Below are 13,314 nucleotides of genomic sequence, written 5' to 3'. Positions count from 1 at the left end.
CAGTAGATCATCAAACAGATGTTTCTTGAAGGAGTCAGTAGATCATCAAACAGATGTTTCTTGAAGGAGTCAGTAGATCATCAAACAGATGTTTCTTGAAGGAGTCAGTAGATCATCAAACAGATGTTTTTTGAAGGAGTCAGTAGATCATCAAACACAGATGTTTCTTAAAGGAGTCAGTAGATCATCAAACACAGATGTTTCTTGAAGGAGTCAGTAGATCATCAAACACACATGTTTCTTGAAGGAGTCAGTAGATCATCAAACACACATGTTTCTTGAAGGAGTCAGTAGATCATCAAACACAGATGTTTCTTGAAGAAGTCAGTAGATCATCAAACACACATGTTTCTTGAAGGAGTCAGTAGATCATCAAACACACATGTTTCTTGAAGGAGTCAGTAGATCATCAAACACACATGTTTCTTGAAGGAGTCAGTAGATCATCAAACACAGATGTTTCTTGAAGGAGTCAGTAGATCATCAAACACATATGTTTCTTGAAGGAGTCAGTAGATCATCAAACAGATGTTTCTTGAAGGAGTCAGTAGATCATCAAACACAGATGTTTCTTGAAGGAGTCAGTAGATCATCAAACACACATGTTTCTTGAAGGAGTCAGTAGATCATCAAACACAGATGTTTCTTTTAGGAGTCAGTAGATCATCAAACACAGATGTTTCTTGAAGGAGTCAGTAGATCATCAAACACAGATGTTTCTTAAAGGAGTCAGTAGATCATCAAACACAGATGTTTCTTGGAGGAGTCAGTAGATCATCAAACACAGATGTTTCTTGAAGGAGTCAGTAGATCATCAAACACACATTTTTCTTGAAGGAGTCAGTAGATCATCAAACACAGATGTTTCTTGAAGGAGTCAGTAGATCATCAAACACAGATGTTTCTTGAAGGAGTCAGTAGATCATCAAACACACATGTTTCTTGAAGGAGTCAGTAGATCATCAAACACAGATGTTTCTTGGAGGAGTCAGTAGATCATCAAACACAGATGTTTCTTGAAGGAGTCAGTAGATCATCAAACACACATGTTTCTTGAAGGAGTCAGTAGATCATCAAACACACATTTTTCTTGAAGGAGTCAGTAGATCATCAAACATATGTTTCTTGAAAGAGTCAGTAGATCATCAAACACAGATGTTTCTTGAAGGAGTCAGTAGATCATCAAACACACATGTTTCTTGAAGGAGACAGTAGATCATCAAACACACATGTTTCTTGAAGGAGTCAGTAGATCATCAAACACACATGTTTCTTGAAGGAGTCAGTAGATCATCAAACACACATGTTTCTTGAAGGAGTCAGTAGATCATCAAACAGATGTTACTTGAAGGAGTCAGTAGATTATCAAACACACATGTTTCTTGAAGGAGTCAGTAGATCATCAAACACACATGTTTCTTGAAGGAGTCAGTAGATCATCAAACAGATGTTTCTTGAAAGAGTCAGTAGATCATCAAACACAGATGTTTCTTGAAGGAGTCAGTAGATCATCAAACACACATGTTTCTTGAATGAGTCAGTAGATCATCAAACAGATGTTTCTTGAAGGAGTCAGTAGATCATCAAACAGATGTTTCTTGAAGGAGTCAGTAGATCATCAAACACAGATGTTTCTTAAAGGAGTCAGTATATCATCAAACACATATGTTTCTTGAAGGAGTCAGTAGATCATCAAACACACATGTTTCTTGAAGGAGTCAGTAGATCATCAAACACACATGTTTCTTGAAGGAGTCAGTAGATCATCAAACACAGATGTTTCTTGGAGGAGTCAGTAGATCATCGAACACAAATGTTTCTTGAAGGAGTCAGTAGATCATCAAACACACATGTTTCTTGAAGGAGTCAGTAGATCATCAAACACAGATGTTTCTTGAAGGAGTCAGTAGATCATCAAACACAGATGTTTCTTGAAGGAGTCAGTAGATCATCAAACACACATGTTTCTTGAATGAGTCAGTAGATCATCAAACAGATGTTTCTTGAAGGAGTCAGTAGATCATCAAACAGATGTTTCTTGAAGGAGTCAGTAGATCATCAAACACACATGTTTCTTGAAGGAGTCAGTAGATCATCAAACACACATGTTTCTTAAAGGAGTCAGTAGATCATCAAACACAGATGTTTCTTGAAGGAGTCAGTAGATCATCAAACACAGATGTTTCTTAAAGGAGTCAGTAGATCATCAAAAACACATGTTTCTTGAAGGAGTCAGTAGATCATCAAACACACATGTTTCTTAAAGGAGTCAGTAGATCATCAAACACACATGTTTCTTGAAGGAGTCAGTAGATCATCAAACACAGATGTTTCTTGGAGGAGTCAGTAGATCATCAAACAGATGTTTCTTGAAAGAGTCAGTAGATCATCAAACACACATGTTTCTTGAAGGAGTCAGTAGATCATCAAACACACATGTTTCTTGAAGGAGTCAGTAGATCATCAAACACAGATGTTTCTTGAAGGAGTCAGTAGATCATCAAACAGATGTTTCTTGAAAGAGTCAGTAGATCATCAAACACACATGTTTCTTGAAGGAGTCAGTAGATCATCAAACACACATGTTTCTTGAAGGAGTCATTAGATCATCAAACACAGAAGTTTCTTGAAGGAGTCAGTAGATCATCAAACACAGATGTTTCTTGAAGGAGTCAGTAGATCATCAAACACAGATGTTTCTTGAAGGAGTCAGTAGATCATCAAACAGATGTTTCTTGAAGGAGTCAGTAGATCATCAAACACACATGTTTCTTGAAGGAGTCAGTAGATCATCAAACACACATGTTTCTTGAAGGAGTCAGTAGATCATCAAACAGATGTTTCTTGAAAGAGTCAGTAGATCATCAAACACAGATGTTTCTTGAAGGAGTCAGTAGATCATCAAACACACATGTTTCTTGAATGAGTCAGTAGATCATCAAACACAGATGTTTCTTGAAGGAGTCAGTAGATCATCAAACAGATGTTTCTTGAAGGAGTCAGTAGATCATCAAACACAGATGTTTCTTAAAGGAGTCAGTAGATCATCAAACACATATGTTTCTTGAAGGAGTCAGTAGATCATCAAACACACATGTTTCTTGAAGGAGTCAGTAGATCATCAAACACAGATGTTTCTTGAAGGAGTCTGTAGATCATCAAACACAGATGTTTCTTGGAGGAGTCAGTAGATCATCAAACACAAATGTTTCTTGAAGGAGTCAGTAGATCATCAAACACACATGTTTCTTGAAGGAGTCAGTAGATCATCAAACAGATGTTTCTTGAAGGAGTCAGTAGATCATCAAACACAGATGTTTCTTGAAGGAGTCAGTAGATCATCAAACACACATGTTTCTTGAAGGAGTCAGTAGATCATCAAACACACATGTTTCTTTTAGGAGTCAGTAGATCATCAAACACAGATGTTTCTTGAAGGAGTCAGTAGATCATCAAACACAGATGTTTCTTAAAGGAGTCAGTAGATCATCAAACACAGATGTTTCTTGGAGGAGTCAGTAGATCATCAAACACAGATGTTTCTTGAAGGAGTCAGTAGATCATCAAACACACATTTTTCTTGAAGGAGTCAGTAGATCATCAAACACACATGTTTCTTGAAGGAGTCAGTAGATCATCAAACACACATGTTTCTTGAAGGAGTCAGTAGATCATCAAACATATGTTTCTTGAAAGAGTCAGTAGATCATCAAACACAGATGTTTCTTGAAGGAGTCAGTAGATCATCAAACAGACATGTTTCTTGAAGGAGTCAGTAGATCATCAAACACACATGTTTCTTGAAGGAGTCAGTAGATCATCAAACACACATGTTTCTTGAAGGAGTCAGTAGATCATCAAACACAGATGTTTCTTGAAGGAGTCAGTAGATCATCAAACACACATGTTTCTTGAAGGAGTCAGTAGATCATCAAACACAGATGTTTCTTGAAGGAGTCAGTAGATCATCAAACACACATGTTTCTTGAAGGAGTCAGTAGATCATCAAACACAGATGTTTCTTGAAGGAGTCAGTAGATCATCAAACAGATGTTTCTTGAAAGAGTCAGTAGATCATCAAACACAGATGTTTCTTGAAGGAGTCAGTAGATCATCAAACACACATGTTTCTTGAATGAGTCAGTAGATCATCAAACACAGATGTTTCTTGAAGGAGTCAGTAGATCATCAAACACACATGTTTCTTGAAGGAGTCAGTAGATCATCAAACACACATGTTTCTTAAAGGAGTCAGTAGATCATCAAACACACATGTTTCTTGAAGGAGTCAGTAGATCATCAAACACAGATGTTTCTTGGAGGAGTCAGTAGATCATCAAACAGATGTTTCTTGAAAGAGTCAGTAGATCATCAAACACACATGTTTCTTGAAGGAGTCAGTAGATCATCAAACACACATGTTTCTTGAAGGAGTCAGTAGATCATCAAACACAGATGTTTCTTGAAGGAGTCAGTAGATCATCAAACAGATGTTTCTTGAAAGAGTCAGTAGATCATCAAACACACATGTTTCTTGAAGGAGTCAGTAGATCATCAAACACACATGTTTCTTGAAGGAGTCATTAGATCATCAAACACAGATGTTTCTTGAAGGAGTCAGTAGATCATCAAACACAGATGTTTCTTGAAGGAGTCAGTAGATCATCAAACACAGATGTTTCTTGAAGGAGTCAGTAGATCATCAAACAGATGTTTCTTGAAGGAGTCAGTAGATCATCAAACACACATGTTTCTTGAAGGAGTCAGTAGATCATCAAACATAGATGTTTCTTGAAGGAGTCAGTAGATCATCAAACAGATGTTTCTTGAAAGAGTCAGTAGATCATCAAACACACATGTTTCTTGAAGGAGTCAGTAGATCATCAAACACACATGTTTCTTGAATGAGTCAGTAGATCATCAAACACAGATGTTTCTTGAAGGAGTCAGTAGATCATCAAACAGATGTTTCTTGAAGGAGTCAGTAGATCATCAAACACAGATGTTTCTTAAAGGAGTCAGTAGATCATCAAACACATATGTTTCTTGAAGGAGTCAGTAGATCATCAAACACACATGTTTCTTGAAGGAGTCAGTAGATCATCAAACACAGATGTTTCTTGAAGGAGTCTGTAGATCATCAAACACAGATGTTTCTTGGAGGAGTCAGTAGATCATCAAACACAAATGTTTCTTGAAGGAGTCAGTAGATCATCAAACACACATGTTTCTTGAAGGAGTCAGTAGATCATCAAACAGATGTTTCTTGAAGGAGTCAGTAGATCATCAAACACAGATGTTTCTTGAAGGAGTCAGTAGATCATCAAACACACATGTTTCTTGAAGGAGTCAGTAGATCATCAAACACAGATGTTTCTTTTAGGAGTCAGTAGATCATCAAACACAGATGTTTCTTGAAGGAGTCAGTAGATCATCAAACACACATGTTTCTTAAAGGAGTCAGTAGATCATCAAACACAGATGTTTCTTGGAGGAGTCAGTAGATCATCAAACACAGATGTTTCTTGAAGGAGTCAGTAGATCATCAAACACACATTTTTCTTGAAGGAGTCAGTAGATCATCAAACAAACATGTTTCTTGAAGGAGTCAGTAGATCATCAAACACACATGTTTCTTGAAGGAGTCAGTAGATCATCAAACAGATGTTTCTTGAAAGAGTCAGTAGATCATCAAACACAGATGTTTCTTGAAGGAGTCAGTAGATCATCAAACAGACATGTTTCTTGAAGGAGTCAGTAGATCATCAAACACACATGTTTCTTGAAGGAGTCAGTAGATCATCAAACACACATGTTTCTTGAAGGAGTCAGTAGATCATCAAACACAGATGTTTCTTGAAGGAGTCAGTAGATCATCAAACACACATGTTTCTTGAAGGAGTCAGTAGATCATCAAACACACATGTTTCTTGAAGGAGTCAGTAGATCATCAAACACACATGTTTCTTGAAGGAGTCAGTAGATCATCAAACACAGATGTTTCTTGAAGGAGTCAGTAGATCATCAAACACATATGTTTCTTGAAGGAGTCAGTAGATCATCAAACAGATGTTTCGTGAAGGAGTCAGTAGATCATCAAACACAGATGTTTCTTGAAGGAGTCAGTAGATCATCAAACACACATGTTTCTTGAAGGAGTCAGTAGATCATCAAACACAGATGTTTCTTTTAGGAGTCAGTAGATCATCAAACACAGATGTTTCTTGAAGGAGTCAGTAGATCATCAAACACAGATGTTTCTTAAAGGAGTCAGTAGATCATCAAACACAGATGTTTCTTGGAGGAGTCAGTAGATCATCAAACACAGATGTTTCTTGAAGGAGTCAGTAGATCATCAAACACACATTTTTCTTGAAGGAGTCAGTAGATCATCAAACACAGATGTTTCTTGAAGGAGTCAGTAGATCATCAAACAGATGTTTCTTGAAAGAGTCAGTAGATCATCAAACACACATGTTTCTTGAAGGAGTCAGTAGATCATCAAACACACATGTTTCTTGAAGGAGTCATTAGATCATCAAACACAGATGTTTCTTGAAGGAGTCAGTAGATCATCAAACACAGATGTTTCTTGAAGGAGTCAGTAGATCATCAAACACAGATGTTTCTTGAAGGAGTCAGTAGATCATCAAACAGATGTTTCTTGAAGGAGTCAGTAGATCATCAAACACACATGTTTCTTGAAGGAGTCAGTAGATCATCAAACACAGATGTTTCTTGAAGGAGTCAGTAGATCATCAAACAGATGTTTCTTGAAAGAGTCAGTAGATCATCAAACACAGATGTTTCTTGAAGGAGTCAGTAGATCATCAAACACACATGTTTCTTGAATGAGTCAGTAGATCATCAAACACAGATGTTTCTTGAAGGAGTCAGTAGATCATCAAACAGATGTTTCTTGAAGGAGTCAGTAGATCATCAAACACAGATGTTTCTTAAAGGAGTCAGTAGATCATCAAACACATATGTTTCTTGAAGGAGTCAGTAGATCATCAAACACACATGTTTCTTGAAGGAGTCAGTAGATCATCAAACACAGATGTTTCTTGAAGGAGTCTGTAGATCATCAAACACAGATGTTTCTTGGAGGAGTCAGTAGATCATCAAACACAAATGTTTCTTGAAGGAGTCAGTAGATCATCAAACACACATGTTTCTTGAAGGAGTCAGTAGATCATCAAACAGATGTTTCTTGAAGGAGTCAGTAGATCATCAAACACAGATGTTTCTTGAAGGAGTCAGTAGATCATCAAACACACATGTTTCTTGAAGGAGTCAGTAGATCATCAAACACAGATGTTTCTTTTAGGAGTCAGTAGATCATCAAACACAGATGTTTCTTGAAGGAGTCAGTAGATCATCAAACACACATGTTTCTTAAAGGAGTCAGTAGATCATCAAACACAGATGTTTCTTGGAGGAGTCAGTAGATCATCAAACACAGATGTTTCTTGAAGGAGTCAGTAGATCATCAAACACACATTTTTCTTGAAGGAGTCAGTAGATCATCAAACACACATGTTTCTTGAAGGAGTCAGTAGATCATCAAACACACATGTTTCTTGAAGGAGTCAGTAGATCATCAAACAGATGTTTCTTGAAAGAGTCAGTAGATCATCAAACACAGATGTTTCTTGAAGGAGTCAGTAGATCATCAAACAGACATGTTTCTTGAAGGAGTCAGTAGATCATCAAACACACATGTTTCTTGAAGGAGTCAGTAGATCATCAAACACACATGTTTCTTGAAGGAGTCAGTAGATCATCAAACACAGATGTTTCTTGAAGGAGTCAGTAGATCATCAAACACACATGTTTCTTGAAGGAGTCAGTAGATCATCAAACACACATGTTTCTTGAAGGAGTCAGTAGATCATCAAACAGATGTTTCTTGAAAGAGTCAGTAGATCATCAAACACAGATGTTTCTTGAAGGAGTCAGTAGATCATCAAACACACATGTTTCTTGAATGAGTCAGTAGATCATCAAACACAGATGTTTCTTGAAGGAGTCAGTAGATCATCAAACACAGATGTTTCTTGAATGAGTCAGTAGATCATCAAACAGATGTTTCTTGAAGGAGTCAGTAGATCATCAAACAGATGTTTCTTGAAGGAGTCAGTAGATCATCAAACAGATGTTTCTTGAAGGAGTCAGTAGATCATCAAACACAGATGTTTCTTAAAGGAGTCAGTAGATCATCAAACACAGATGTTTCTTGAAGGAGTCAGTAGATCATCAAACACACATGTTTCTTGAAGGAGTCAGTAGATCATCAAACACACATGTTTCTTGAAGGAGTCAGTAGATCATCAAACACAGATGTTTCTTGAAGAAGTCAGTAGATCATCAAACACACATGTTTCTTGAAGGAGTCAGTAGATCATCAAACACACATGTTTCTTGAAGGAGTCAGTAGATCATCAAACACACATGTTTCTTGAAGGAGTCAGTAGATCATCAAACACAGATGTTTCTTGAAGGAGTCAGTAGATCATCAAACACACATGTTTCTTGAAGGAGTCAGTAGATCATCAAACACACATGTTTCTTGAAGGAGTCAGTAGATCATCAAACACACATGTTTCTTGAAGGAGTCAGTAGATCATCAAACACACATGTTTCTTGAAGGAGTCAGTAGATCATCAAACACACATGTTTCTTGAAGGAGTCAGTAGATCATCAAACACACATGTTTCTTGAAGGAGTCAGTAGATCATCAAACACACATGTTTCTTGAAGGAGTCAGTAGATCATCAAACACAGATGTTTCTTGAAGGAGTCAGTAGATCATCAAACACACATGTTTCTTGAAGGAGTCAGTAGATCATCAAACACACATGTTTCTTGAAGGAGTCAGTAGATCATCAAACACACATGTTTCTTGAAGGAGAAGTAGATCATCAAACACACATGTTTCTTGAAGGAGTCAGTAGATCATCAAACACACATGTTTCTTGAAGGAGTCAGTAGATCATCAAACACAGATGTTTCTTGAAGGAGTCAGTAGATCATCAAACACAGATGTTTCTTGAAGGAGTCAGTAGATCATCAAACACAGATGTTTCTTAAAGGAGTCAGTAGATCATCAAACACAGATGTTTCTTGGAGGAGTCAGTAGATCATCAAACACAGATGTTTCTTGAAGGAGTCAGTAGATCATCAAACACACATTTTTCTTGAAGGAGTCAGTAGATCATCAAACACACATGTTTCTTGAAGGAGTCAGTAGATCATCAAACACAGATGTTTCTTGAAGGAGTCAGTAGATCATCAAACAGATGTTTCTTGAAAGAGTCAGTAGATCATCAAACACAGATGTTTCTTGAAGGAGTCAGTAGATCATCAAACAGATGTTTCTTGAAAGAGTCAGTAGATCATCAAACACAGATGTTTCTTGAAGGAGTCAGTAGATCATCAAACAGATGTTTCTTGAAAGAGTCAGTAGATCATCAAACAGACATGTTTCTTGAAGGAGTCAGTAGATCATCAAACACAGATGTTTCTTGAAGGAGTCAGTAGATCATCAAACACAGATGTTTCTTGAAGGAGTCAGTAGATCATCAAACACAGCTGTTTCTTGAAGGAGTCAGTAGATCATCAAACACAGATGTTTCTTGAAGGAGTCAGTAGATCATCAAACAGATGTTTCTTGAAAGAGTCAGTAGATCATCAAACACAGATGTTTCTTGAAGGAGTCAGTAGATCATCAAACACACATGTTTCTTGAATGAGTCAGTAGATCATCAAACACAGATGTTTCTTGAAGGAGTCAGTAGATCATCAAACAGATGTTTCTTGAAGGAGTCAGTAGATCATCAAACAGATGTTTCTTGAAGGAGTCAGTAGATCATCAAACAGATGTTTCTTGAAGGAGTCAGTAGATCATCAAACACAGATGTTTCTTAAAGGAGTCAGTAGATCATCAAACACAGATGTTTCTTGAAGGAGTCAGTAGATCATCAAACACATATGTTTCTTGAAGGAGTCAGTAGATCATCAAACACATATGTTTCTTGAAGGAGTCAGTAGATCATCAAACACACATGTTTCTTGAAGGAGTCAGTAGATCATCAAACACAGATGTTTCTTGAAGGAGTCAGTAGATCATCAAACACATATGTTTCTTGAAGGAGTCAGTAGATCATCAAACAGATGTTTCTTGAAGGAGTCAGTAGATCATCAAACACAGATGTTTCTTGAAGGAGTCAGTAGATCATCAAACACACATGTTTCTTGAAGGAGTCAGTAGATCATCAAACACAGATGTTTCTTTTAGGAGTCAGTAGATCATCAAACACAGATGTTTCTTGAAGGAGTCAGTAGATCATCAAACACAGATGTTTCTTTTAGGAGTCAGTAGATCATCAAACACAGATGTTTCTTGAAGGAGTCAGTAGATCATCAAACACAGATGTTTCTTAAAGGAGTCAGTAGATCATCAAACACAGATGTTTCTTGGAGGAGTCAGTAGATCATCAAACACAGATGTTTCTTGAAGGAGTCAGTAGATCATCAAACACACATTTTTCTTGAAGGAGTCAGTAGATCATCAAACACACATGTTTCTTGAAGGAGTCAGTAGATCATCAAACACAGATGTTTCTTGAAGGAGTCAGTAGATCATCAAACAGATGTTTCTTGAAAGAGTCAGTAGATCATCAAACACAGATGTTTCTTGAAGGAGTCAGTAGATCATCAAACAGATGTTTCTTGAAAGAGTCAGTAGATCATCAAACACAGATGTTTCTTGAAGGAGTCAGTAGATCATCAAACAGATGTTTCTTGAAAGAGTCAGTAGATCATCAAACAGACATGTTTCTTGAAGGAGTCAGTAGATCATCAAACACAGATGTTTCTTGAAGGAGTCAGTAGATCATCAAACACAGATGTTTCTTGAAGGAGTCAGTAGATCATCAAACACAGCTGTTTCTTGAAGGAGTCAGTAGATCATCAAACACAGATGTTTCTTGAAGGAGTCAGTAGATCATCAAACAGATGTTTCTTGAAAGAGTCAGTAGATCATCAAACACAGATGTTTCTTGAAGGAGTCAGTAGATCATCAAACACACATGTTTCTTGAATGAGTCAGTAGATCATCAAACACAGATGTTTCTTGAAGGAGTCAGTAGATCATCAAACAGATGTTTCTTGAAGGAGTCAGTAGATCATCAAACAGATGTTTCTTGAAGGAGTCAGTAGATCATCAAACAGATGTTTCTTGAAGGAGTCAGTAGATCATCAAACACAGATGTTTCTTAAAGGAGTCAGTAGATCATCAAACACAGATGTTTCTTGAAGGAGTCAGTAGATCATCAAACACATATGTTTCTTGAAGGAGTCAGTAGATCATCAAACACATATGTTTCTTGAAGGAGTCAGTAGATCATCAAACACACATGTTTCTTGAAGGAGTCAGTAGATCATCAAACACAGATGTTTCTTGAAGGAGTCAGTAGATCGTCAAACACATATGTTTCTTGAAGGAGTCAGTAGATCATCAAACAGATGTTTCTTGAAGGAGTCAGTAGATCATCAAACACAGATGTTTCTTGAAGGAGTCAGTAGATCATCAAACACACATGTTTCTTGAAGGAGTCAGTAGATCATCAAACACACATGTTTCTTTTAGGAGTCAGTAGATCATCAAACACAGATGTTTCTTGAAGGAGTCAGTAGATCATCAAACACAGATGTTTCTTAAAGGAGTCAGTAGATCATCAAACACAGATGTTTCTTGGAGGAGTCAGTAGATCATCTAACACAGATGTTTCTTGAAGGAGTCAGTAGATCATCAAACACACATTTTTCTTGAAGGAGTCAGTAGATCATCAAACACACATGTTTCTTGAAGGAGTCAGTAGATCATCAAACACAGATGTTTCTTGAAGGAGTCAGTAGATCATCAAACAGATGTTTCTTGAAAGAGTCAGTAGATCATCAAACACAGATGTTTCTTGAAGGAGTCAGTAGATCATCAAACAGATGTTTCTTGAAAGAGTCAGTAGATCATCAAACACAGATGTTTCTTGAAGGAGTCAGTAGATCATCAAACAGATGTTTCTTGAAAGAGTCAGTAGATCATCAAACAGACATGTTTCTTGAAGGAGTCAGTAGATCATCAAACACAGATGTTTCTTGAAGGAGTCAGTAGATCATCAAACACAGATGTTTCTTGAAGGAGTCAGTAGATCATCAAACACAGCTGTTTCTTGAAGGAGTCAGTAGATCATCAAACACAGATGTTTCTTGAAGGAGTCAGTAGATCATCAAACAGATGTTTCTTGAAAGAGTCAGTAGATCATCAAACACAGATGTTTCTTGAAGGAGTCAGTAGATCATCAAACACACATGTTTCTTGAATGAGTCAGTAGATCATCAAACACAGATGTTTCTTGAAGGAGTCAGTAGATCATCAAACAGATGTTTCTTGAAGGTGTCAGTAGATCATCAAACAGATGTTTCTTGAAGGAGTCAGTAGAACATCAAACAGATGTTTCTTGAAGGAGTCAGTAGATCATCAAACAGATGTTTCTTGAAGGAGTCAGTAGATCATCAAACACAGATGTTTCTTAAAGGAGTCAGTAGATCATCAAACACAGATGTTTCTTGAAGGAGTCAGTAGATCATCAAACACACATGTTTCTTGAAGGAGTCAGTAGATCATCAAACACACATGTTTCTTGAAGGAGTCAGTAGATCATCAAACAGATGTTTCTTGAAGGAGTCAGTAGATCATCAAACACACATGTTTCTTGAAGGAGTCAGTAGATCATCAAACAGAGTCTGGAAGGATTTCTCTCCTCTGGTCCTGAAGTTCAGGAACCATCAGTAGATTCTGATCCACAGACCTCAGAGCCCGAGCTGGGGTGTAAGTCTGGATCAGATCATGAAGGTCTGACCATGAATAGATCTGAAAGTAAGAACCAGAATTTTAAAATGATCCTGAAAGAAACTGGCAGCCAGTGAAGAGTTTGAAGGAGAAATGTGAGTTCTTCTACTAGAGCAGCTCAGAAGAGTTTTGTATGAACTGCAGGCAAAACACTTCCTTCTTGTTTACACACAAAATAAACACAATAGTGTAAACGACACAAACACATTATAATGTTGTGACATCATTTAAGTCTCACTTGTTTCTGGTCAGTTGTGTTCAGTGTTAACTAGACGTTTGTCAAACACCAGGTTCCTCAGTTTGACTGACATAAGTCACTCAAGTACTGACTCGACCCTGGAACACGAAGCTTCATCAAGTGTTACGTCGTCACCTGACTCCGGGTCATGTGACTCCGGGTC

This window comes from Callionymus lyra, chromosome 9, assembly GCF_982586985.1.
Source record: "Callionymus lyra chromosome 9, fCalLyr1.hap1.1, whole genome shotgun sequence".
Classification (NCBI taxonomy): domain Eukaryota; kingdom Metazoa; phylum Chordata; class Actinopteri; order Syngnathiformes; family Callionymidae; genus Callionymus; species Callionymus lyra.
The sequence above is the reverse complement of the archived record's forward strand: the minus strand, read 5'-3'. Positions refer to the sequence as shown.